Source organism: Odocoileus virginianus, chromosome 27, assembly GCF_023699985.2.
Source record: "Odocoileus virginianus isolate 20LAN1187 ecotype Illinois chromosome 27, Ovbor_1.2, whole genome shotgun sequence".
Lineage (NCBI taxonomy): Eukaryota > Metazoa > Chordata > Mammalia > Artiodactyla > Cervidae > Odocoileus > Odocoileus virginianus.
Window position 1 is genome coordinate 10165303 of NC_069700.1, and position 24707 is coordinate 10190009.

Consider the following 24707-nt stretch of genomic DNA (forward strand, 5'->3'; position numbering starts at 1 on the left):
AACTTCCCACTTGGGAGTTATTAAAATGAAATGCAATGTCTCATTGGACATTGGTAATGTTTTTTTCTTCAAAACTCTTTTTTTTTTCCTTTTTTTTTTTTCTTTCTTTCTTTTGTTTTTTTTCAAAACTCTTGAGAAGGAGTGTTTGTGGAGACCTGTCATCATTATTCTTTCTTCCTCATGGGCTGGGAAAAGCTCCAAAAAAGCTGTGAAGATTTCCCCAGTGGTCCAGTGGCTAAGACTCCGTGCTCCCAATGCAGGGGTTCAAGGTTTGATCCCTGCTCAGGGAACTAGATCCAATGAGCCACAACTAAGAGTTTGCATGTTGCAACTGAAAGATCTCAACTGCTGCCACTAAGACTTGGTGGGTGCAGCCAAAGAAATATTTTTTTTAAAAAAGGCAACCTTGGCCATTCACTCATTAAAAATCTGCATTAAAAACTAAATATTAAAAAAAAAAAACCCAAAGAACCCTGTGTTCATTAGCTGTTTTCCACTTACTGGTATGTTCTCTTACTGGAAAACGGGGAAGGGGATTCAGGTAAAATAGCAAAGGAACTATAATCTGGTCTCAGTATATCAGCAGCCATGAGGGTAGGAGATCCTAGCAAAGCCCCTTCACAAAAAATTGTCAGTTTAAACATTTTATACTATATAAAGAAATGTAGAACAGCAGAACCATTCCAGTGATGGGTTCCTCTCTTCCCCATGTGTTTGTCATGTTATCAGCTTTCTGGTATAGCGTGGCTGATAGCAACCAGAATGTTATCCAGAGAGACAAAATCAGTGGGGAGGAGGAGTCTCAGATGCAATGTAGAGGTGGAATAAAACAAGAATATTATTAGCTTAGGCAATGAAGGGGACCTTAATTCAAATGTAATATAAGGAAAGGGTGTAGAGGTTAACATGGCACCGGCCTCCTTGTAAAGCAGATAATAAGATCATCTGTTAAGGAGAAAGGCAAGGGTTTGGGTTGGAATCTCAAGATCAAAAAAGATTTAGAAGAACCCAGTGTCTTCCCTGTTCTTTCCAACTCTACCACCTTCAGAACTAATTCTGTAAAATGTATCAATAAATATGTACTCAATGATTTTTTAAGTGTCAGGCTTGAGAAAATAGCCTTGAACCTTTAAACAGACATGATCCTTGCTTTCTTGGAACTTTCTAATCTAGTTGGAAAATATGGACAGTAAGTGTTAGAGAGCTGTGAGGAGAAAGAGTTCACTGGGGGGTCCCCCGTGCAGGCATCCGTCACATAGCAGACACATGCTATACCAGGTGCAATTAGTGAAGGGAGGTATTCAGGCACCAGGTTAAGACTCATTGCTTTCCCATTCAAACTAGTGAATTGTTTCTTAGAAAACTTCTCTGTCTCCTATCTCTTTCCAGTCCTGGATGACACCACCAAATTAACTGTGTCATGATTCTCGTCCAAAACTGTCAGTAATACCCCAGTGCCTGCCCCTTAGGGTTCAGAGAACTTAGGCTAAGATTGAAGGTCTCCATCTGCTGGGGCCTATCCTTTTTTCCCCAGATCTGGGTCCCACAACTCTGCTTTCAGCTGAGTTCACTGACTCTCCTTCATACATGTCGCATCCTTCATCACCTCTCCGTTTTTGTCCCTGTCGTCCTTTCGTCTTGAGTGCCCTTTCCCTCACTGCCCTTTCTTACTGTCCTATTTCTGCTTGAAAGATCAACTCTTACTTCACCAGAATGCATTCTCTGGTTCCCAGAACTAGAAGAAACCTCCCTCCCCTGCATATCCACAAACTTTGTTCATACTTCTCTTGGGCCTTGTTTTAAAGTTTTCCTTACACTGTGGTTACTTTTATACTCTCTTCATCTTACAAGCTTATAAATCCAAGGGGAGGATTTGTGCCTCATTCATTCACCTTTATACTCCATAATACTTTATACTCCAGTGCAAAATACACTTAGGCAAAAGAAATGCTCTATTAATGCTTGCTGAAGTTAATGCTAGAGAGAAAAAAAGTCATGTTAAACTGGAAGCTTGGAAGTTTCCTGTGAACCTGTAAAAATTGGTTCTTAAGGATATATTATTTTTTGTACTCCTGGAACATATATATATATATATATATATATATATTTTTTTTTTTTTTTAAAGATTCATCTGTTCATTCATTCTTCAGTAAAAACGTATTGAATACCTGTCAAATGCAAGGCATGTGCATGGCAGGGACAGCACTGATCCTGGATATGTGTAATGTATGTATTCACATAGCAATGTGATCAATGTCATAAACAATGTCATTCTGTTTCCCTTCTTTCCAGACAAAGGGGAGCAAGAAGGCACCCCTCATCACCAATGCTGGACAAAGAACAGTGTATGATAGGAAAAAACCTTAAGTTGTGACCTCTGGGGTCAGAATAGCCTTGTCATGCACAGAACCAAATTACATGCAATTTTAACACCAACAGAAAATACTGGCTTTTTAGACACTCATGCTAGTATTTGCTTAGAAATTTTGCTTTAAGAAATATCGATACAACCCCGCCTCCTTTCTTCTCTGTAATTATTTTCCTAGCATTCATTCAATGAAGAGCTTCAAGTCTACTTTTTCAGATTGAAATAAACTAATGAAAATTGAAAATCAATATTTTCTTTCTAACAGCATTACAAAAAAAGTAAAAATCTCCAGTTTTGTAATTGTAGTCAACATACCAAGGGGAATGGCCACAGATACAATAAAAGTAAATTGGTTTAGGGTACCAGGAAGCAGGCTTTCCTGGCGGCTCAGACAGTGAAGAATCTGCCTGCAATGTGGGAGACCTGCGTTCCATCCTGGGTAGGAAAGATTCCCCTGGCAGAGGGCTTGGCAACCCACTCCAGTATTTTTGCTTGTAGAATCCCCACGGACCGAGAAGCCTGGTGGACTACAGTTTAGGAGGTCACAAAGAGTAGCACCGACTAAGCACAGCACTTTTATCCTTAAACAATCAGGCAATTTTTACAAAAAGATGTTGTATGTAAAGTACACTTTAAAATACATTGTTAAAATGTTGTTGCAAAATATGAATGCATCTGGTGTCTAGCTGAAGTGTTGCTTCTCTACCTCCCTCTCCAGCCAGGAACTTTATCCTTCTACTGAGGTTGGGGAGAACACTGGCCGGTCTGTAGCTCCCCAAAGGATCCATCCTTTTTCTGCACAAGCCTTTGAGGATCCAATCTTTGGCTCCTGCAGCCAGGAGCCTCCCGGATCTTTCCAGACTTCTTTGCAAGGCTGCCTGATGCAGCGAATTCATTCCTGTCTGAGCCTGCCGCCCTCTGCCTTCCTCCTCTCGCTCTTTTCTCCCACGGCCCATCTGCCCCTCCTCTCCTCCATCCCCCTCTCCCCTCCGCTCCCCTTTATTTCCACTCCCTAACGGCGGAGCTTGGCTCCCCTCCCTTCCCCCCTCTCCCTCTCTCTCCCTCTCGGCGAGTCAGTATTTGGAGCTCCCGGAAGCCGCCGGCCACTCTCCCCGGGAGCAGCGTGACCGACACCGACTCCTGCTTGGGGGGGTGAGGAGGAGGAGAAGGGGAGGAGGGCGCGCGAGTGGCCGAGCGCGGATTGGCATCGCCCAGCACCGGACCGCAGAACCCGAGGGCAGGTAATCCAGAGCTGCCGGGCCGGGCCGGGAGGGGCGCGTGGTGGAGTGGGGGGAGCACCCCGCGGCCGCGCTCGGAAGTTGCGCTCCATGGGTGGGGTGCAGAGGGGCCCGGGCCGAGGCGCGCGGGGAATAAAGGCGCTTGCTGGCCCGCATGCGGGGGAAGCGGCCGGCCGCGGGGCCTGCGTGCAGGGCCGGGACGCGTGGGTGCGGGCGTGAGGGGGACACCCCATCTGGGTCAGCGCAGCGGCGCTCCCCGCCCCCGCCGCCTGCCCGGTGCGCGCCGCGCAGGCCGGGCTGGAAGGCGGGTGCGGGCGTGGAGCGGGCTCGGCGCTGGACCCGTGGCCGAGGCCTCACAGCCGCGCTCCAGGCGGGTCTAACTTTGGGGGTGCTCGCCCCCTCTGCTCTGAGCCTCAGGGGGTGCCGGGTATTGGGGAGAGGGGAGTTATAATTGGACTGAATTTGATCCTAGCCAGGAAGTGCTGGAAAGAAATGGACCTGGCTTCTCTGCAGAACCTGACCTGAGGTCTTGAGTCACTTTTAAAAAAATGCACTGGCCACTCAGGCATTGAGGGACAGCTCCAAAGAGGTCACCTCGCCACCACTGGGTCTTTCCTTGGGTAGAGGGGTTTGGTGGAAGCAGCTTCGTTATCTTCGCTTTGGGGACTAATAATCACAAATGCAAATAACCTTGCCTTTATTGCCATCAGAGTGATTGATGTCGGACATCACAAATAGGCTGCAGGGTTTAGCGATACTTGATTTATTGCATTCTCTAAAAGGAATGAATGTGGCTATTGAACTAGAATTAGGTCCAAACAGCCAAAGCGGAGATGAACACAGCAGAAAAGATCAAGAACCTCTGGTTACATAGTCAGAGGAATGCAGAAGTCTATGGTACTTAAACCACAGAAGTTAACCAGAATTGCTTGCAGAGTACTATTTCTTTACTGCTTATATAAGACTTTTTTTATTTAAAGAACAAGGCTTAGAATTCTTGGCAAAATATCTAAGCCCGTTTAATGTAAGGTTACAGCTGTGGAGTGATCTTTGGGGAAATTGTTCTTATAGTTATTAAAGTCCAGTTAGACTGTAAGCCTCCTGAGGGCAAGGGTGGGGGTTTTAGCAGTTTTTACTGCACCAAGCAGTATTTGACTCACAGCCTGTAATGAGCAGGCAGTAAAAGTTTGCTAAAATGATTAACCCAACAGTTTGAGTGTGGTTGTGACTTTTTGAAGATACTACATTATTTTTTAAGGAAACACTTCTCTTTGATCTCCAAATCTAAAAGTCCCTAATAAATTAGAACTGAGGGATCATAAATATTTATTAAAATTAAAGAGGAAAAAATTGACTATGAGAAATCATGAAGGTAAATGTCATTGGCTAGTAGGAAATAGGTTTTTGCTGCTCATTGTAGAAGTGAAAAGTATTTTAACTTGTTGATATAAGGTAAAGTTTGGCAAACGTTTGGAGTAAAGGGCTGGATAGTAAACTTGTATGTAGGCTTTCTTGGCTCTGTGGTCTCTTTAGTAACTACTCATCTGTGCTGTTGTAGCTTAAAACCAGCCACAGAAAATGACTAAAGAAATGATGTGGTTGTATTTCACTTTATTCATGAACACTGAAATTTAAAGTTCATATAATTTTCATCAGTATTGAAATTTGTTATCCAACTCTGTGACCCCGTGGACTGTAGCATCTGCCAGGCTCCCCTGTCCTTGAAATAGTACTGAAATAGTCTTTTTTTCAGGCAGTAAAAAATGTAAAATTCATTTTTAGCTTGGGAGAAGATGGGGAGACACAAAAGCAGCTGGAGAAAACGGGCAGGTTTGTCACATTGGCAGTAGTTTACTATTCCCCCCTACCATGTGTAGAGTTTGGAGGAGAACCTGTTTTTTTTTTTTTTTTTAAGATTTTTTTTCTTTTTTTTTTTTTGATGTGGACAATTTTTAAAGTCTTTATTGAATTTGTTACAATATTGCTTCTGTTTTATGGTTTGGTTTTTTGGCCACAAGGCATGTGGGATCTTAGCTCCCTAACCAGGGATTGAACCCTCACCCCCTGCATTGGAAGGCAAACTCTTAACCACTGACCTCCAGGGAAGTACCTGGAGAGGCACCTTTCGAAAGCGTCAATGGGCCAGATTAAGCGGGGGGGCTTAAGTGATACCCAAGAGTTAAGTTAATGCCTTCAAGAGTAGCAGTAACTTATTTGGGGCATTGCAGTGTTTCGTTTTGTGTCGAGTATTTCCTAACAGACATCTTTATGTATGAAGTTTCCTTTTTAATTCATCAATTATGTGATATACATAAAAATAATTGGGTAAGTTTATGTAAACTGTAAACATAATATTCAAATAACTGCCTGTAGCCCTGGAAACCGCGGGCTTCCCAGGTGGTGCTAGTGGTGAAGAACCCGCCTGCCAATGCAGGAGACTTAAGAGATGCAGGTTCGATCCCTGGATCAGGAAGATCCCCTGGAGGACAGCATGGCAACTCACTCCAGTATTCTTGTCTGGAGAATCCCATGAACGGAGGAGCCTGCCAGGCTCCAGTCCATGGGGTCTCAAAGAGTCAGGCACCACTGAGGCTACTTAACATGGCAGCCCTTTCACAGCTTTAAAAACTAAGGTTTATGCACTAGATAATTGTGAAAATATAACCCATGGAATGGGAGAAAATATTTTAAAATTCTATATTTGATAAGGAACTTGTATCCAAATATAGAGTTCTTACAGCTCAATAATAAAAATAACCCAATATAGAAATAGTCAAGATATCTGAATGAATATTTCTCCCAAGAACATATGCAAATGGCCATAAGCACGTGAAAAGATACCTCCACATGGTTATTTGTCAGAAAATGCATATCAAAACCACAGTGAGATACCACTTCACACCCACTAGGATAAGTGTTGGTGAGCACATGAAGGAGTTGGAACCCTTGACACCCTTATATGTTGCTGGTAGAAATATCTCTTGTACAGTTGCTTTGGAAAACAATTGGTCACTTCTTCAAAAATTAAACAGTGTTACCATGTGAAACAGCAGTTTCACTCTTAAGTATATATATCCAAGAAAAATGAAAGCACATGTCAGCACAAAAAACCTGTACATAAATGTTTACACCAGCACCATTCATAACAACCAAGTTAAAAATAACTGAGATGTCCATAGACTGAGGAATGGATAAATAAAATATGGTATATCCATACAATGGGATTTTATTTGGCCATAAAAAAGAATGAAATATTGATTACATGTACCTTGACACCATTATTCTAAGTGAAAGAATTTAATCTTGAAAGACCACACATTGTATGGTTCTATTCATATGGAAATGTTCACAACAGGGCAGTGTATGGAGACAGTAGGTTAGTGGTTTCTTTGGTATGGGGGTTGATGGTGGGGGTGGGGGTGATAATGAAGGGTACAGGGTTTCTTTTTGAGCTGGCAAAATGTTCTAATGATGGTTCTAGTGATGGCTGTGAATATCATCAGATGGTACACTTCAGATGGGTGAATTCTACAGTAAGTCCCCTATATACAAACCTTCAACTTGCAACCTTTCAAAGATGCATATGTATTATAAACCTATTATAGTACTATAGTCATAGGCGAGCCATACCTCAATAAAGTTGTTAAACAGAAAGCTAGAAAAAGAGAACTAGATTGCCACCTCTCCTGTTGTATATTTCTTTATGCCCTTCTCCTATGACATTCATTGTACCCATCCTTACACTGGATTTTGTATTGACCTTTCCTGATTTTACTGTAAAATAGTTTTGTGACATGTATATGTTCCTAATCAATTTTGTCAACATTTGCTTGTTTTTCTAAAACCATATCTTTTATTTTGCATTTCTTTAGGAGGGACCTTTTATTTTGTTTCTGTAGTTGAAAGGGTTTTTTTTGGCTGCGCTGGGTCTTTATTGCGATACTCAAGTCTTTCTCTAGGTGCAGCGCACGGGCTCTGGAGCACGGGCTCAGTGACTGTGGCAAGCGGGCTTGGTTTCCCCTTGGCATGCGGGATCTTGGTCGTTAGACCACAGACCGAACCTGTGCCCCCACAGTGGAAGGAGGATTCTTAACCACTGGACCACCAAGGAAGTCCCTTTTTTGTGTGTGTGTTTTTTTAAATTTATTAAAAAGGATATATGTATATTATAACCTCACTTTTAAACAGCTCAAAACTAAGTTTTCAAGGATTATCCATGTTGTTGCATGTAACTAAGAAGGCAGTGGCACCCCACTCCAGTACTCTTGCCTGGAAAATCCATGGACGGAGAAGCCTGGTAGGCCACAGTCCACGGGGTCGCGAAGAGTTGGACACGACTGAGCAACTTCACTTTCACTTTTCACTTTCATGCATTGGAGAAGGAAATGGCAACCTGCTCCAGTATTCTTACCTGGAGAATCCCAGGCATGGTAGAGCCTGGTGGGCTGCCGTCTATGGGGTCGCACAGAGTCTGACATGACTGACCTGACTTAGCAGCAGCAGCAGCATGTATCATTGTTGGCAAATATTCCAGAGTTTATCCTTTCTCTTATTGATGGGCGTTAGGGTTGTTCCCATGTTTTGTTGCTTTGAAGATTTTTTTCCATGTGTCTTGGCACACATGTGTCTTCTGTGTGAATGTGAATGTGCCATGTATTTTAGTTACAAAAAAGAGAGTTGATTGACGTATACAATAGTGGTATAACCCCAGCTTATTCATTCCTCTAAACCAAGTGGTTTAATCTGATACCCTATTATAAGTCTCATTCTATTTAAATTCTAGTTGTAATATCTGGTTTCTTATCTCCTAAGAAGCATGGAAAAACACTATTCTAAAATGCTAAAATGAATTTGCTTGATAGATATAAGCAAGCTTCTTCCACTGTGGAAGAGGGAAGTCCAGTGAAGTTCCACAGGATAAATGTTACTTGCATGAAAAAAGTGTTGGTCGTTCAGTCATATCTGACTCTTTGCAACCCATGGACTGTAGCTCTCCAATCTCCCCTGTCCATGGAATTCTTCAGGCAGGAATACTGGAATGGGTAGCCATATCCTTCTCCAGGGAATCTTCTCGATATTTGCATGCCAATACACAATTATTACTTGCTTTATTATCAATTTTCTACAAGTTAACTTTTAACTACAACAGCAGAGTCGTGGACCAGAAATTACTGAAATAACTCAGAAGGATGAGTAGTTACGCTACTCAACTAAATTTCAGTCTCCCTAAATTTTTCCTTACATTGATCATTTAAATAATTTTAATATTTCATCACCATGTCATGGGTTAAGTATATAACTCAAGGAGTTCAAAAAAATTGAGTGACATTTCTATTACAAAATTTCATCCATTTGCATCTCATTATGTGAACAGCTTGCCAGGATTTACATTGATAAAAACAAAAATTGAGAATCAAATTGATTTTCAACCTTGACTCTTTCTAGCAATAAGTATACTGATCCCATATACATGAGACAATTGAAAAATAAGAGCTCTAAAGAGAGAAGTTTTCAATGAAAAAAAATACCTTTTATCTACATTTACTAATATTTGTCAACATCTGTAGTATTTGTTTTGTTTTGGTAAGTTCATTCTAGTAAGAGTTAAAGTGGTAACAACCAGGAGAGCACTCTTTACCATTGAATTTAGTTGGCTTAAAGCTCAACATTCAGAAAACTAAGATCATGGCATCCGGTCCCATCACTTCATGGCAAATAGATGGGGAAACAGTGGAAACAGTGGCTGACTTTATTTTGGGGGGCTCCAAAATCACTGCAGATGGTGACTGCAGCCATGAAATTAAAAGATGCTTACTCCTTGGATGGAAAGTTATGACCAACCTAGATAGCATATTGAAAAGCAGACATTACTTTGTCAACAAAGGTCCGTCTAGTCAAGGCTATGGTTTTTCCATTGGTCATATATGCATGTAAGAGTTGGACTATAAAGAAAACTGAATGCCAAAGAATTGATGCTTTTGAACTGTGGTGTTGGACAGTCCCTTGGACTGCAAGGAGATCCAAACCAGTCCATCCTAAAGGAGGTCAGTCCTGGGTGTTCATTGGTGGGACTGATGTTGAAGCTGAAACTCCAATACTGTGGCCACCTGATGCGAAGAGCTGACTCATTTGAGAAGACACTGATGCTGGGAGGGATTGGGGGCAGGAGGAGAAGGGGACGACAGAGGATGAGATGGTTGGATGGTATCACTGACTCAATGGACATGGGTTTGGGTGAACTCCGGGAATTGGTGATGGACAGAGAGGCCTGGCGTGCTGCAGTTCATGGGGTCGCAAAGAGTCGGACACGACCGAGCAACTAAACTGAACTGATATATATATGTATGTGTATATATATACATACATATATATACACATATATACTTTTGATACAGAAAAGTCTGATAGGGTAATGAATAAAAGACATTAAAGCATAAAATATGTAAATCTAGGATAAACTCTTATAGAGTGAGAAGAATGGAAATGTAAATTAACAGAGAAATATAATCATGCAAGATTTTTGACTGTCAAAGAACAACCTCTTTATGTATTCTTTTAAAGTAAATGATGATGAGTTTCAATGGATGTATTTCAGCAAGTGATAAAGTAGTTTTAGTTTTACATATCAATATTTACAGAATACTGGCAGCTACATTCTTCACAACAGTTCACATTTTGGTGAAAATTTTTACATGTCAACCTCAAAATGTAAGAGGGATTTACAAAATTCTTTTAGGTTATATACACGTAAGAATTTGAAAGTCCCTTTGAAACTCATCCTTCTTCTGTTTTCTGACCAAAAATAAGATGTCTGTGATGTGGCAAACCATTTCTGCAGGTTTAGTGTTGATAAATTAACCAATTCGTAGATTGATAGTGACTCCTTGTTCTACTAGATTCAGAGAAGATTTTTGAAAACTAAAGTTCCTGATACTTGTGACACCTCTCCAAAGAGGATGATAGCCCACCACATTTTATTTCTTTCTTTTCAGGCAGTTATATTAATATCTTTATCATTTTTCTTGTTCTTCCCTTGCAGGCATTCGCTGTAATGCATTGCATTTGTGTATATGTATGTGTATAATAACCAGACAGATAGCACTCTGGATCTGTAAATGGATAGCTTTCGCCAAGTTTGGGAAGTTTTTGGCTGTTAGTTTTCAAGTGTGTTTCCTACCTCAGTCTCATTATCTTCACCTGAAATTCCAATGACACTAATATCAAACCTTTTAGCATTATCCCACAGGCTTTTTAGGCTCAGTTCACTCTTTTGTTTGACTTTTTTCTCCTCTTTAGATTGGATAGTATCTCCATCAAGTTTACTGACCCTTTGTCATCTCTGTGCTGCTTTTTATTCCATCCCATGCATTTTGTACTTGTTATCATATATTTCAGTTCCAGAATTTTCACTTGTTTCTTTTGTAGGTTGTGTGTCTCTGTTGAGAACTCTGATCTTTCCGTTTATTTGGAGAGTGTTTACCTTTATTTCTTAGAGCATAGTTAAAAACAGCTGCTGTAAATCCGTCTGATAATTTCAACATCTGTATCATCTTGGAGTTGGCATGTGATAATTGTCTTTTCTTTTAAGGGTTGACCATGTTCTCCTGGTCTCCTGCATGTTATTGATAATTTTTTTTTAACTGAATTCTAGACATTTTGAGTATTATGTTGTGGGACCTCTGGGTCCTTTTGAAATGCTCCATGTTTTCTTTTACCAAGCAATCAACACAGTTCTGTCTTGCATCCTGTAGGAATGATTCCAATATCAGTTCAGTTTTCAAAGCCTTTGCTCTGTTGCGTTGGATCCCATGGAAGCACTTTTTAGGGGTTAGTCTGGAACTTGAGCAGTGGGATTTGAGCAGAACTTAAATCATAGTTTAGTTCTCAGAGCCTTTGGATCCATCCTACACATACATAGCTCAGGGATGAGACTGGGGGGGTGTCCACTGGTTCATGTACAATGTCAGGGGACCCCCTTCTTCAGCTGTCTCCATTCTGAGATTCCTCCCACACTCTCCTGCCCCTGGGAGCCTTTTACTGCTCTTCTGGCCAGAAGGACTGGGTTTCTCTTGAGGTGTTAGCTGCTTCTGCTGCTGCAGTTCGGTTTCCTCAAACAGAGGCCATCCTTAGGACAAAGCAGTAACAGAAAATAAGAGGGAAAAACGACAGGGATTCCTACTATACTCTTTGGATCACAAAGGGCTGTTTTCCCCGCTCCTCTGGCAATGTGATTAGGACTTTTTGAAGCTATTTTAGCTGTCTGTGCTGCTGCTTGCTCTTCTACCATGCAATTCGCTGATGGGCAGCCACTCTTGGAAAAGAAAAAAGGGAAAAAACCCAAACGATCCAGACTTTCCCTCACATTTTTCTATTTATATGGGCCTCCTTTTCAAGGAGGAGGGTTGAAAAGAGGAGGGTTCTCTCAGAGATTTTTTGTTTGTTTTTTATTGGCCACACCATGCAGCATGGATAACTACCCCGACCAGGGATCAGACCCACACTCCCTGCATTGTCGACGCAGAGTCTTAATCACTGCACCACCAGGGAAGTCCTCTCTCGGGGTTTCTGTTGCTTGTGTCCTGTGTGCCGCTGCAACTGCTAGTCACCTCTGGAGAGAAAAGAGGAACACTTCCAGGAATGCACTCCCACATGGATTCCTTTTCCCAGTTTTGACGGCCCCTCTCAATACTCCTGCTGCTGTCTGTCCTTCAGGGCCAGGAGCTGCCTCTTGCCTTTTGAACACAGTTTAGAGATAGGCTGCAGTGAGCATATTCCCTCTGAATTGTCTCTGGGAGCCCCTCCTCCCTCCTTACTCCCCTTTTCCTCTCTTTCCCCACCCCCCACCATTCTTTCCTTTCTGCTTCTCCCTCTTTCTCTCTTTCCCCTTTACTCTAAGCTCCCAGGTCCAAACAGCGAAAAAGAATTTCGCGTCTTCTGGTGGTCACAGCTCTATCTAAAAACTGATCTTGTCATAAGTAGTAAATCAAAGTCAAGTGTGGAAGTGGTCAAGTATTTTGAAAGTCAAGTATTTTGGCCTCTACAACTAGTTCCAGGAGCGAGGGGAATGGCCATTCAGAGCAACCTCTGGTCAAGTTTAATTACTACCTATGACTTTGTAGGGAGATGAGAGTGGCAGAATCACTCAGATTTAACCAGTTTTCGACTACCTCTTTAGAAAAAGAAGTACTTATTTTTGTTTTGTTTTTCATAGCTTTGGTGGTGGTGGTGGTTTAGTCGCTAAGTCGTATATGACTCTTGCGACCCCATGACTGTAGCCTGCCAGGCTCCTCCGTCCATGGGATACTCCAGGCAAGAATACTGGAGTGGGTTGCCATTTCCTTCTCCATTTCGTAGCTTTTTTTTTTATTTTTATTTTTTATTTTTTTCATTTCGTAGCTTTATTGAGGTATAATTTTGCATACCATAAAATTACCCACTTAAAGTGCACAATTCAATGATTATTAGTGCATTATGCAACAGCCACTACAATCCTGGCTTAGATCATTTCTGTTTCTTCAAATAGAAATTTTGTACCCATTTGCAGTCACTCCCCATTTCTCTCCCCAGCTCCAAAGTGAAAGTGAAAGTCACTCAGTTGTGTCCAACTCTTTGCAACCTCATGGACTGTAGCCTGCCAGGCTCCCCTGTCCATGGGAATTCTCCAGGCCAGTATACTGGGGTGGGTAGCTGTTCCCTTCTCTAGGGGATCTTCCCAACCCAGGGTTTGAACCCAGGTCTCCTGCATTGCAGGTGGATTCTTTACCTTCTGAGCAACCAGGGAAGCCCCTCCCCAACCCAAGGCACCCACTAAACTACTTTCTGTCTCCACAGATTTGCTTTTTCTGGAAAGTCATATAAATGGAATTATAGAGTACATGGTCTTCTGTGTCTGCCTCTTTCACCAAGCATAGTGTTCTTGAGGTTTGTTTATGTTGTAGTGTGTGTCCATACTTCATTCCTTTTAATTGTTGAATAATACTTTATTGTATGGATAGGCCACGTTTTGTTCATTCATCCATCAGTTGATGGACATTTGGGTTGTTTCCATCTTGTGTGTGTGTATGTGTGGCCATTGGGAATGATGTTGTCACAAACATTTGTGTACAAGTCTTTGTGTGTGTGGACACATTTTTCTTTTTTTAGTGTTTATTTATTTGACTGGGTCTTAGCTACGGCATGTGGGATCTAGTTCCCTGACCAGAGATCAAACCCAGGCCCCCTGCATTAGGAGCAGGGAGTCTTTGCCTCTAGACCACCAGGGCCATCTCTGGATATATGTTTTCTTTCCTCTTAAGTAGGTAAATATGAGTGGGATGGCTGAACAGTATGGTAGAAATGTGCTTCACTTTTTAGGAAACTTCCAACCTTTTTCCACAGCAGCTGCACTATTTTACATTCCCACCAGCAATGTAGGAAGGTTCCAGTTTCTTCACAACCTTACCAGCACTTGATATTATTTGTCTCTTTGATTGTAGCCATCTTAGTGGGTATTTTCACTTCCCCTAGTGAAGGTATAACCTGGTGGTTACAGATAGAAAAGATAATCTGGTGTCATTGTGGTTTTGATGAGGATTTTCCTGGTGTTGATGTTGAGTGTTTTTATAGGCAGTGTTGGCTATTTGCATATCTTCTTTGGAAAAATGTTTCTTTAAATATTTTGCCCACTTTTAAGTTGGTGTACTTGTCTTCTCATTGAGTTTTAGGTGTTGTTTATGTATTCTGGGTACAAGGCAAACAGTACATTTACTTTAAGGAGGAACAAAAGGTCCCTGGACACCCTGCCTGGGCCCTGGTAGCCTGGCCAGTGGGGACTCCATTTTTCTTCTTTTCCCAGTGCTAGAATGTGGCCCTGGGGGGACCTCCTAGGAGCATCTCTTCAACCTCGACCTCCTCCATGGCCTCAGCAGAGCAAAACGACAGCAAATAGAAAAGCTCAGGAATAGAAAGAGTCCTCAGTAGCATAGGAGTGCAGAAAGTGGGTGGGAAGGGAGAGCAAAAGGTCTCCAGCAAAAGGTCCTTACCTCATGTTTAGCTAAGGGAACACCTGCTTCAGGAAAGGAATCTGTTAGGGGTCTGTTCTGGTCCCAGTCAGCATTCAGAGTCTGTGATTTTATGTCTCTGTCCTTACCCAGCCCCACCACCCTGAGTCAGGGCACAGCACCAGCCTTCAGGATGTAGTCAGACGTCCCACATGGTTTCTGATTCCACTGGACTCCCTTCTGCTGAAATAGCCCAGCGCCCTGTGGTCCTGCTGTCCTTCGGGGCCAGCCGTCCTCAACAGCCAAACTGTCTGCTCCCCAAGGAGGTCATGCTGCCTGGAAATAGGATCTGCGTCTCATCCACATATGTCGCCCCAGGAACTCTGCTCAAGACACATACAATTATCATAAGTCCGAATGAAGAGGAAGGATGAGTTCATGTATTGGAAGTGAGAAAACTGAGACTCTACCCAGAGTCACACAGGTTGCCAATGAAGGGATTGGGTCTCAAATTAAGATTCTCTGATGCCAAAAATACTTTTTCCACTATGTCAAGTTACGAGTCTTAGCCTCTCATTGTCAGAGGTTCCAACTTAGAGAAAAAGTATTTATGCTAATAGACTGAACAGGGATGGTTCTGGGGAGTGATGCCACAGTGTGGAGCGGGCAAATGGGCTGGGGAGGTCATTTCTCTATGTGGTTTGTTTATGAAGTCCTTCTGTATCCCACTCTGGATTTGGTGGACATGACAGGAAGTACTTCAAGGAAGGTTATCTCTGATGTGTAGAATGAGGGATGACCTCTTAGAGGGTTGGGATTGGAAGATTGGGTGCAGCAGAGCCTGAAGGGGCCCTGGGAAAAGTGGAAGTGGCAGGACTGTGGTATAGAAGGACTGGGGGCTGTGTTTGGGAAGGGGTGAGTTGTCTCGCTGATGGACTCTTAGGAACCTGGTGAGGTGTAGAGGAAGGGTGAGGGCCTTTTGAAAATCAAGCTGAAGTTTGCTTGTCTGCTTTTTCCTCTGCAGTGGAATATTGTTAGAGGCTTTATAGGAATCCGTTGGCTAATCAGGATCATAAGTATTTTCTCCAGTTCTGATCTCTCCTCTTCTGATTCCACTGTTTCAGAGCTCAGAGACTCTTGACACTTCTTTGCAGTAAAAAGAAAACAGTGGCTTTGGGACCTCCCTGGTGGTGCAGTGGCTAAGACTCCCACTCCCAATGCAGGGGACCCAGGTTCAAACCCTGGTTGTGAAACTAGATCCCACATGCTTCAACTGAAAGAGCCCATGTGCTGCAACTAAGGCCCGGTGCAGCCAGATAAACAATGTAAATACATATTTTAAAAACAATAAAAATGGTGACTTTTTTGCTGTTTGGTGAGAAACTGGCTCCAGACGGTCCCTTTGGAGACTAAGGGAAAGATGAAGGCAGGCACCTTGACAATGGGAGTGTGTCTCATAGAGGAACAACTCCCTGACTTGACTGAGTAGTGTCTGCTTGCAGCCTCCTACCACTACGGCTGTCAGGATATGTATTTTAATCGCTCTTGATTTTCCAGGTGTGAGTATTTTCATAGCAGATAGTGGGGACCATCTTGATTAATAATACAGCATATTCAATGAGCCAGTCAATGAACGGATGAATAATACCATGGTTTGTTTCTTCTATACATACCATTACCCTAATTAGTAATAGTGAACCACAGGATCACTTCCCCCAGTGATTGGTAGTTTACAGAGGAAAGAACAAAGATAATTGTCTCAATAGTCTCAATAAAGAGAAACCACAATCTAGGAAAGTCTGGTGTGATGATAGTTAACCAAATATTTTTGAGTTTGGGTGGATTTATAGAGAAAGTAGTCCACTTTGACTTTATATTGTTTGCAGAGAGCTCACATAAAAGCCAACTGCCCAGCCTTACCATAAGAAAAAGTTTGAAAGTCTTCAATTTCCTGTCACTTCAAGTCTATTTTCTATTTAATCTTAGGCTCATAATCTTTGAAATCCCTTGGATCTAGGTTTCTCTTACAGAGGAGAAACTCCACACCATTATTTCTGCATCTTTGGCCTGGTGAGACGTTTAAACCAGCAACCCAGAAGACTTGGCTCTTTTATTAACCTGAAAATGTTACCAAAGGAGTATTTATTTGTTTTATGAACTTGCTGTGGGAAATTTATAAAACTGTATAGACAATGTGGAGTTTTTTAAAAATTTGAAGACCTAAAGAAAAAGAGCTATGGAGAGACTTCCCCAGTGGTCCAGTGGTTAAGACTCTCCCTTCCAATGCAGGGGGCATGGATTTGGTCCCTGGTCAGCGAATTAAGGTCCCACATCCCACAGGGTGCAACCAAAAATTAAAGAGCAAACAAAACAACAACAGCGGAAAGAACTATGGAAAACCCAAAGGTTCACGTTGGAGGGAGCAGGTGTGCTCTTTCATATCACGGGAGGAAGCCACTGTAGGTCTCCGTAGGAAAAACTAATCTTGTGTCTCCTTTTAAATGGAAATATCTTCTGCGAAAATCTGGCTTTCCGCCTGATCTAGGATTATGCCAGTGAGTGCGCAGGCGAGGGAAAGGCAGTGAGGGGTAGCCAATTAATTAGTCAATCAAAAAATATTTATAGAATTCTCCATGCACCCAGCAGCATGCAGACTCAGTGGGAAATACAAAGAAAGTGAGATACGACCTCAGCCCATGGGAAGCTTGTACTGGTTTCTTTTTGAGGCAAGGTATACATGTGCTAGCAGAAAAGATGGCACGAGGCAGCATTTGCATTCGGCAGTCTGTCTCGTAGATACCAAATGTTTAATACAGACAGATAGACTGTTGTTCTGGGCTTATCACTACTTCCTCTGTGCCATGGGATGTCAATGTTCAAGGTAGCTACGGAAGCTGCTCTTCATAACTGGTTGGACTGAGTAGCTAGGAACTTAGCAGACCCCTTGCCACCAAACATAAGATGCTTTGATTGAGAAAATAGGAAGGATGAAAGAGGGTTTTTTTCCCCCCCAAAAAATAGTCCCACAGAGATTGTGCTTATGTCCTCAGAGGACTAACTAAAAGCAAAAATAATATAAAAATGTTTGGGGTGGGGGGAAACTTTGTGACTACAAAATTACTAATTACACAGCAAGATTTTTGTTTTTATAAGTAACCATTACACATAGACTTGAGAAAACGTCTTTTAGAAATGTTGAAGGAATAAGTACATGGACAGAGGAAAGTGAAATGTTGAAAAAAATAATGATAAAGGTGTATTGACCTGAAGTTTTCAGCTAGTCATTTCCATTGTTTAGACCTTCTAGATGATTGCTCAGTGTTTCAAGTTCACGACAGCTTGATGTAGCAGTAGGTAGGCTAACTATTCTCATGAGAGCAAGGTGAGATGGGAGATTTTCATAACAGTAGTTGACATGTCTGTCACTGACCTCGTGCCAGACTTTTTATGTTTTGGCATGCTTGTTTATAGCAATCCTGTGTACAGGTGGTAACTAAAGTAAAACAAAATTAAGCTCTTTTCCCAAAGTCCTCCAGCTAATAACTCCAAAGCCGGACCCGCTCTATACTACCCCAGTTAAAAATGAGCAAAACAACTGAGACTTTATAAAAAGGTTAAAAAGTGTAGGGGACTCTCCCATTCTGGAAACCACTATGAAAAAAGGATAGGAATACTGTTTCTCCTAGTGTTTTAAGTGTAGTCATTGTACTATTGGCATAACATTGGACACTGGACATAAAATTGGACTCTGTGTGTATGGTGTGTGTGTGTGTGTGTGTGTGTGTGAAGTCGCTTCAGTCGTGTTGGACTCTTTGCGACCCTATGGACCATAGCCCACTGGGCTCCTCTGTCCATGGGATTCTCCAGGCATAAATACTGGAGTGGGTTGCCATTCGCTCGTCCAGGAGACCTTCCCAACCCAGGGATCAAAACTGTCTCTTCCATCTCCCTGCACTGGCAGGTGGGTTCTTTACCGCTAGCACCACCTGGGAAGCCCTAAAGTTAGATAATAGTAGGAATGAAATATCTGCAGTTTAACAATGGGTTTTATAAGATGACCAATGAGGAGAAAAACAGTATTTTTAAACAATAATAGCTTTCCTTGGGGACTCAGTGGTAAAGAATCCACCTGTCAGTGCAGGACACACAAATTCAGTCCCTGGTCTGGGAAGATCCCACATGCCTCAGAGCAACTAAACCTGTGCACCACAGCTACTGAGCCTGTGCTTCAGAGTGCAGGAGCCGCAGCTAGTGAACCCATGTATCCTGGAGCCCGTGCTCTGCAACGAGAGTACCTACCGCAGTGGGAAGCTGGAAAACTGCAACTGTCCAGTAGCCCCTGCTCGCCACAGCCAGACAAAGGCCACACAGCAGCGGAGACCCAGCACATCTAAAAATAAACAAATAAGTAAATAAAAACAATGACAGCTACCGTTCCTCCTAGGAAGCTGTCTCCGGAACACCTTATCATTCCAAGACAGTATATGAAAAAATACTGATTGGCTGTATTCTTACTGAGGTGCATGAAGTTTTTGTAAATGTATGCAGTTGATGTAAGAGAAGTTTGAATTGTTTAAATATTTAGAATGCCAACTTCTTTATTTGAAAACAAGTAGACTTGTTTTATTAACTCACCCAGAGACAAACTATATGCATTGTTCATTCTCCAGTCTTTTCTACACTCCTGAAAATCATTGATAAGAAAATATTTGGGGGAAAAAATGTTTGATCAACAACAGAGCACATCATCATGAAAATTCAAAACACTGGGGATAAAGAGAAGATCCCATAAACTTCCTCCAGAAAGGAAAACACAGATTACATCCAAAGGAAGAAGGATCAGAATGGCTTTGGACATCTCAGCAGCTGTCTAGGAAGCTAGAAGAGAATGGAGTGAAAACTTTAAAATTGCAAGGAAAATTTCCAGCCTAGAATTCTACACTCTACCAAACCAGCACTCACATGTGAGGGCAAAATATACATATTATTGGACTGGTAAGGTCTCAAAAAAATTGCCCTTTCATGTACATGTTTTCAAGGGTAATACTCTTCCCAGTTAAGAAAGTATCTCAAGAAAGAGGAAGATGTAAAATCCAAGAAACAGGTGATACTGCACTGGAGGGGGAGTAGGGAGAGTGAAGACAGAGGCAGACCCCAGGTGACAGGTGTGTAGCAGGCCCGCAGAGCAGTCTTGCAGTTGGAGTGATTCTCCAGAAAAGATGCCTCTGAAAAGAAAAGGCTAGGACAGTTCCGAGTGTGTTTGGCCCCATGGAAAGGAGACTTATTCAACTCCGGGAAAAGCTTGGAGATGAGTGATTAAATATAAAGAAAACTGAGAAGCTGAACATCATGGCTGTAGGAAAACAGGTTGTGCAAAAAATGGAATACGATCTTAGCATAACTCATGACTCAGCTGTGAATAGTCATAATTGTTTTAACACTGATGACGAGTCACAGAAAAATTGTGATATCATACTGTTGGGAGGATGGGACAAGAGGAAATGTGCGTGGATGTGCTGGTGGAGATTAAGCAAGAGAAAAGTAAACCCTCATGTTTCTGGAGGGAACTCAAGGGATAATGCCTAAAACTGAAGAAAATAAACAAGATGTAGAGATAGAACCATGCTACTTAGAGATAAGGAGGTAATTACTAAAAGAGACAGCTGAAATAATTGAACATGGTTGACTCTTAAGACAAAGAATGGAAGAAGGCATTCAGGGGACTGTTGTGGTTTTTGTGATAAGCCTTGTAGAGCTATTGACTCTTTACATTCTGTGCATTCTTTGATAAAAAATAAAAAACTTTTAAAAAATAAGGGGTAATTCAGATAAGAAAAAATGACAAGGATGAGTTACCATTCCCATTATAAAGAAACTCAAAATAAAATACTTAAAAATTAATACAAAATAAGAAATTAAGATTCATCTCAAGTATAATTTCCTAAACATTCAAAAGAGACAGTCATGAAATTCCATGTTCCTCTCCCTTTTTTTCCCCACCCATCCTCACTCTCTGCTCAAATGTTTGTGCTGCTTCTCTGTAAGTTGTAGGTTATAGGGGAAGTTCAACTTAGAGTTGGCTTCTACTTGAATAGAATGACTAGAAAATGTGGAGGCCAAGTTTGAGCTGTATTGTCTAAGCTAGTCTCTGGGTTGTCCAGCTGTGTGTCTAGTTTCTCTTTGCTTCTCCTCAGAGTCTTAGAATATCTTAAGTTCAGCCATTCTGCCCTGTCCCCCTCCCCTGCTGGCTTCCTGATCCAGGCTCATCTGTCTGTCCACCTGGCCCTGACACATTCCTTTCTCTGACCTTGCTGCCTACATTCGCTTTGACCATCCTCTCCGCTTCCTCAGCCTAATTCTTAATTCCTGGCTCTCCACCTCCTCATCTGAACGTGGCTAAATCCACTTTGGAGAACCAAGGCGAATGGAACTGCCTGGGAGGAATGTGGAGAATCTGTAGCTCTGTCCTTTCTTCATTCTTGAGAGCCCAGCTGCCAGCTGAGGGCAGCATGTGGGGCAGTGTGTGTGTGGGTGTGTGTGTGTGTGGGTGTGTGTGTGTGGGTGTGTGGTGTGGGGCAGTGAGGGGGTGGGGGGGAGTGAGGAGGAAAAGAGAGCACAGCCGTCTTGGACTCCGTCATTTGCCCTGGGAATGCTCATGTGTATTTTTGATACCCTGGTGTCGTCTTTCTTTTATTTGTTCTGCATGTCTCTTAGATACCGCTCTAAAATTTAAAACCCAGAGGCATCTTTCCAGCTTCCTTGCATGAGCAGTGTTTTGACCTCTTAAGAGGCCGTGGCCAGACTTCAGCTCCTGGTGATCTTACATGAAGTGACATTTGGTTCGCTTTTAGACTGCATTCCACACCAATCTGCTCGGCCCTGCAGTTTATGGGCTCACTCCTGTTGTCTTTCAACATATGGAGTACTGTGAGATAGTGTGAGTTTGAATCTTGTCAGGGAGGCTGATTAAGCCACCGTCAGGGACAGCGATCCTATGTGTGAAATGTCCCAGGTCTTCCTGAACAGCTCTGGGAGCGACTGGGGGTGGTTGGTGCTTCCCCATTGGGGGGCAGAGAGACCTTGCTAACAAAGCAAACACATTGTTTTTCTATCACGGGCTGGGTCCGTGGTGGTAACATTTGGCACGTTGAGTAACAGGGAACATAGATAACTGTGAACAGATGGGCAGCTATTAAAAGATCCAGGGGCTTTTATCATTTCTCAGTTGGCCTTCACCCACCTACAGGATACCCAGTTCCCTTGTTAGATTATGTAAAGAGCTCGAATAAATTTCTTCTCCCTCCTTTTTTTTTTTTTTTTCAATTGCGATGGAAGCAAAAGCTCTGACGTTGAAGAAAAGAATAGATGAGAAACTTCTAATTTTGAATCCCCTTGGGATTAGATGCTGATTTCAGCTGCACACAGAACACTGCCCCATATTTTGAAAGAGTAGCTGCTGGCAGTTTCAGAGGAGATGACTTTCCAAAATAGACAGTGAACTCCCCTTTCCGTATCTGGTGACCATCTGACATTTGGGACACAGAATTACAGAGCCATCCACATGTTTCGATACGTATAACCTCGCTGTTAAAAATTGGCAGTGGCATGTTATTATTATGCTATGCTCAGAACTGATGGAATACAAAATACAAAAGAGAATGCCTTACCTGGTTCCCAGAAGCAGTGGAAAGTATTTACACATCTTAGAGCAATAAAATTTCTCCACACTCTGGGGAAGTGTTGTCTCTTGTGTATGAGCATGCTAGTCTTCTTTGGCTCAAAATGATACCTGGAGAGTTCATAAGAGTAGAAGCCGGACTTCCCTGGTAGTCCAGTGATTAAGACTTTGCCTTCCAATGCAGGGAGTGTGGGTTTAATCTCCGGAAGCTAAGATCCCACATGCCTCATGGCTAAAAACCCAAAACATGAAACAGAAACAATATTGTAACAGCCTCAATAAAGACTTAAAAAGAAAGAGTGAGAAGTCCGGATACTGATTAAAATGAGACATGCCCCTCTGTCTGGGGCAGCAGCCTGATTTTGCCCAAAGCAGTCATAGGTTGGTACGATCAGTTATGGTACATATACCTGAATCTGATGAACCTGGCCAAATTAGATTGGGTTCATCAGAGGTGGCCTTAATGACGTTACATTCCAGGGCCAGTAATTTTAAAGTATATCCTGTGTGGGCCTCCTCGTGGTCCAGTGGGAAAGAATCTGCCTGCCAGTGTAAGAGACCCAGGTTGGATTCCTGGGTCAGGAAGATCCCCTGGAGGAGGAATGGCTATCCACTCCAGTATTCTTGCCTGGGAGGTTCCATAGACAGAGGAGCTATGGTCCATGGGGTCACAAAGACTCAGACACGACTGAACGGCTGAGGAAGCACACGCACGTACACTAAGTGTAGCTATCGAAGATCTGTTTGGAAGCAGGAAGGGTAGATTCGCAGCCCACTTTTATTCTCAGTCCCTTAACTTCGAAACCAATTTATCCCAGCCAGGAGTGCTGGGTAGCTAAAGATCCATGTGTCCAAAAACAACCCCAACAAAATCTAAATTTTTTTCTAAAAATAACCAGCGGAAAATGGAAATAACCATTTTTATTATTTTATTTATTTATTCATGTATTTTTTATTGTTATTTTTGGCTCTGCTGGGTCTTCGTTGCTGTGCATGGGCTTTTTCTAGCTGCAGCGCGTAGACTTAGTTGCCCCATGGTATGTGGAATCCTCCCGGAACAAATATTGAACATGTGTCCCCTGCACTGGCAGGGAGACTCCCAATCACTGGACCACCAGGGATGTTCTCTCATTCTTATTATTTTAAACTAAAACCTACACTATTAAAAAAATTTAATTTAAAACAATTCATCTACAAAAACACTGAAACCAATGATAATAAGTAGAAGACAGTTAGCTCTTGAAGGGAATGGCATCTGTTGCCAAATGATAGAGTTTGATAAATGCATACTTCTTCTGTGCTGGGCTCTTTGGTTTAAGATAATTGAGTAAGCAAGTGTTATCACTGGGTTTAGTGTCCCCTGTAGAATTATACTTTAACAGAATTATTGGAAATAGATAAAACATGTTGAAACCATTTAGCAGGAACGTTGGTAATGTTAATTATGAGATATATGTTCATGGGCTTTTTTCTTTTCCTTATTTATTAAATTATGAATGTATGGTACATTTATAGGAGACTTGGAAAATATAGCACACGGTTACATACAGTTCCTATATATTACAATTATTTTTTTAGTAGATAAATTGGGATTTTTAGTTGGAGTTTGAATATCAAACTCTCAAAAATTAACAGAATGAATACACAGAAAAGTAGAAGGATATAGTAGACCTGAAAAGCACCATGAACCAATTCAACATAATTAAGATTTATAGAATTTTCACACAGTAGTAGGATATAAATTCTGTTCAAGTTCCCATAGACTATAAACTAGGAGACACTGGAACATATCTGGGGACATAAAACAAGGCACAAAATTTTCATGGTCCGAAGGTATTGAAATCATACAGAGTCTGTTCTCTTATCACTATGAAATTATGTTAGAAATCAATATCAAAAGATATTTGAAAATAACCCACATATTTTCAAGTGCAGTGGTTCACAGGCTTTTAAGTAAATGTTATATATCAATTTATCGTAGAATAAAGAAGCATACATGGAGACACATGATAACAGTATAAAGAGAGTAAATATTTGTGTATTGCAATATGATTCTTATAAACATCTCCTGGAGAAGGAAATGGAAACCCACTCCAGTATTTTTGCCTGGAGAAGTCCATGGACAGAGGAGCCTGGCAGTCTGTAGTCTATGGGGTAGCAAGAGTCAGACACAACTAAGTGACTAAGCACACACACACAGTATTCTCAGGGCTTCTTTTGGGAGCCAAGGTGGGTGTTTTTCAGTGGGTCAGATATTATATAGTCTGTGGTTATAAATTGTTATTTGAAAAGCATTTTGAGGCAGCATTATCAAGTTTGCTGGTAAGGAGCAATGAAAAGTCTGAGTCTGACCTGACGCTGACATACTCCACTCACAGTGTTCCAGCATACTCTCTTACATACTCTTTGAATTTGCTCTATGCAAAACTCTCAACTGGATTTTG

At 41.9% G+C, this 24707-nt stretch overlaps 1 protein-coding gene across 1 annotated transcript in view; it reads left to right on the forward strand.

The window, feature by feature from the left end:
* The first annotated feature begins 3173 nt into the window (after nt 1–3173).
* CAP2 (cyclase associated actin cytoskeleton regulatory protein 2) overlaps nt 3174–24707 on the forward strand; it is a 130960-nt gene continuing 109426 nt past the window's right edge. The window contains exon 1 of the mRNA XM_070456180.1: nt 3174–3609. The gene's annotated coding sequence lies outside the window, so the exon portion shown is untranslated. The remainder of the gene's footprint in view (nt 3610–24707) is intronic.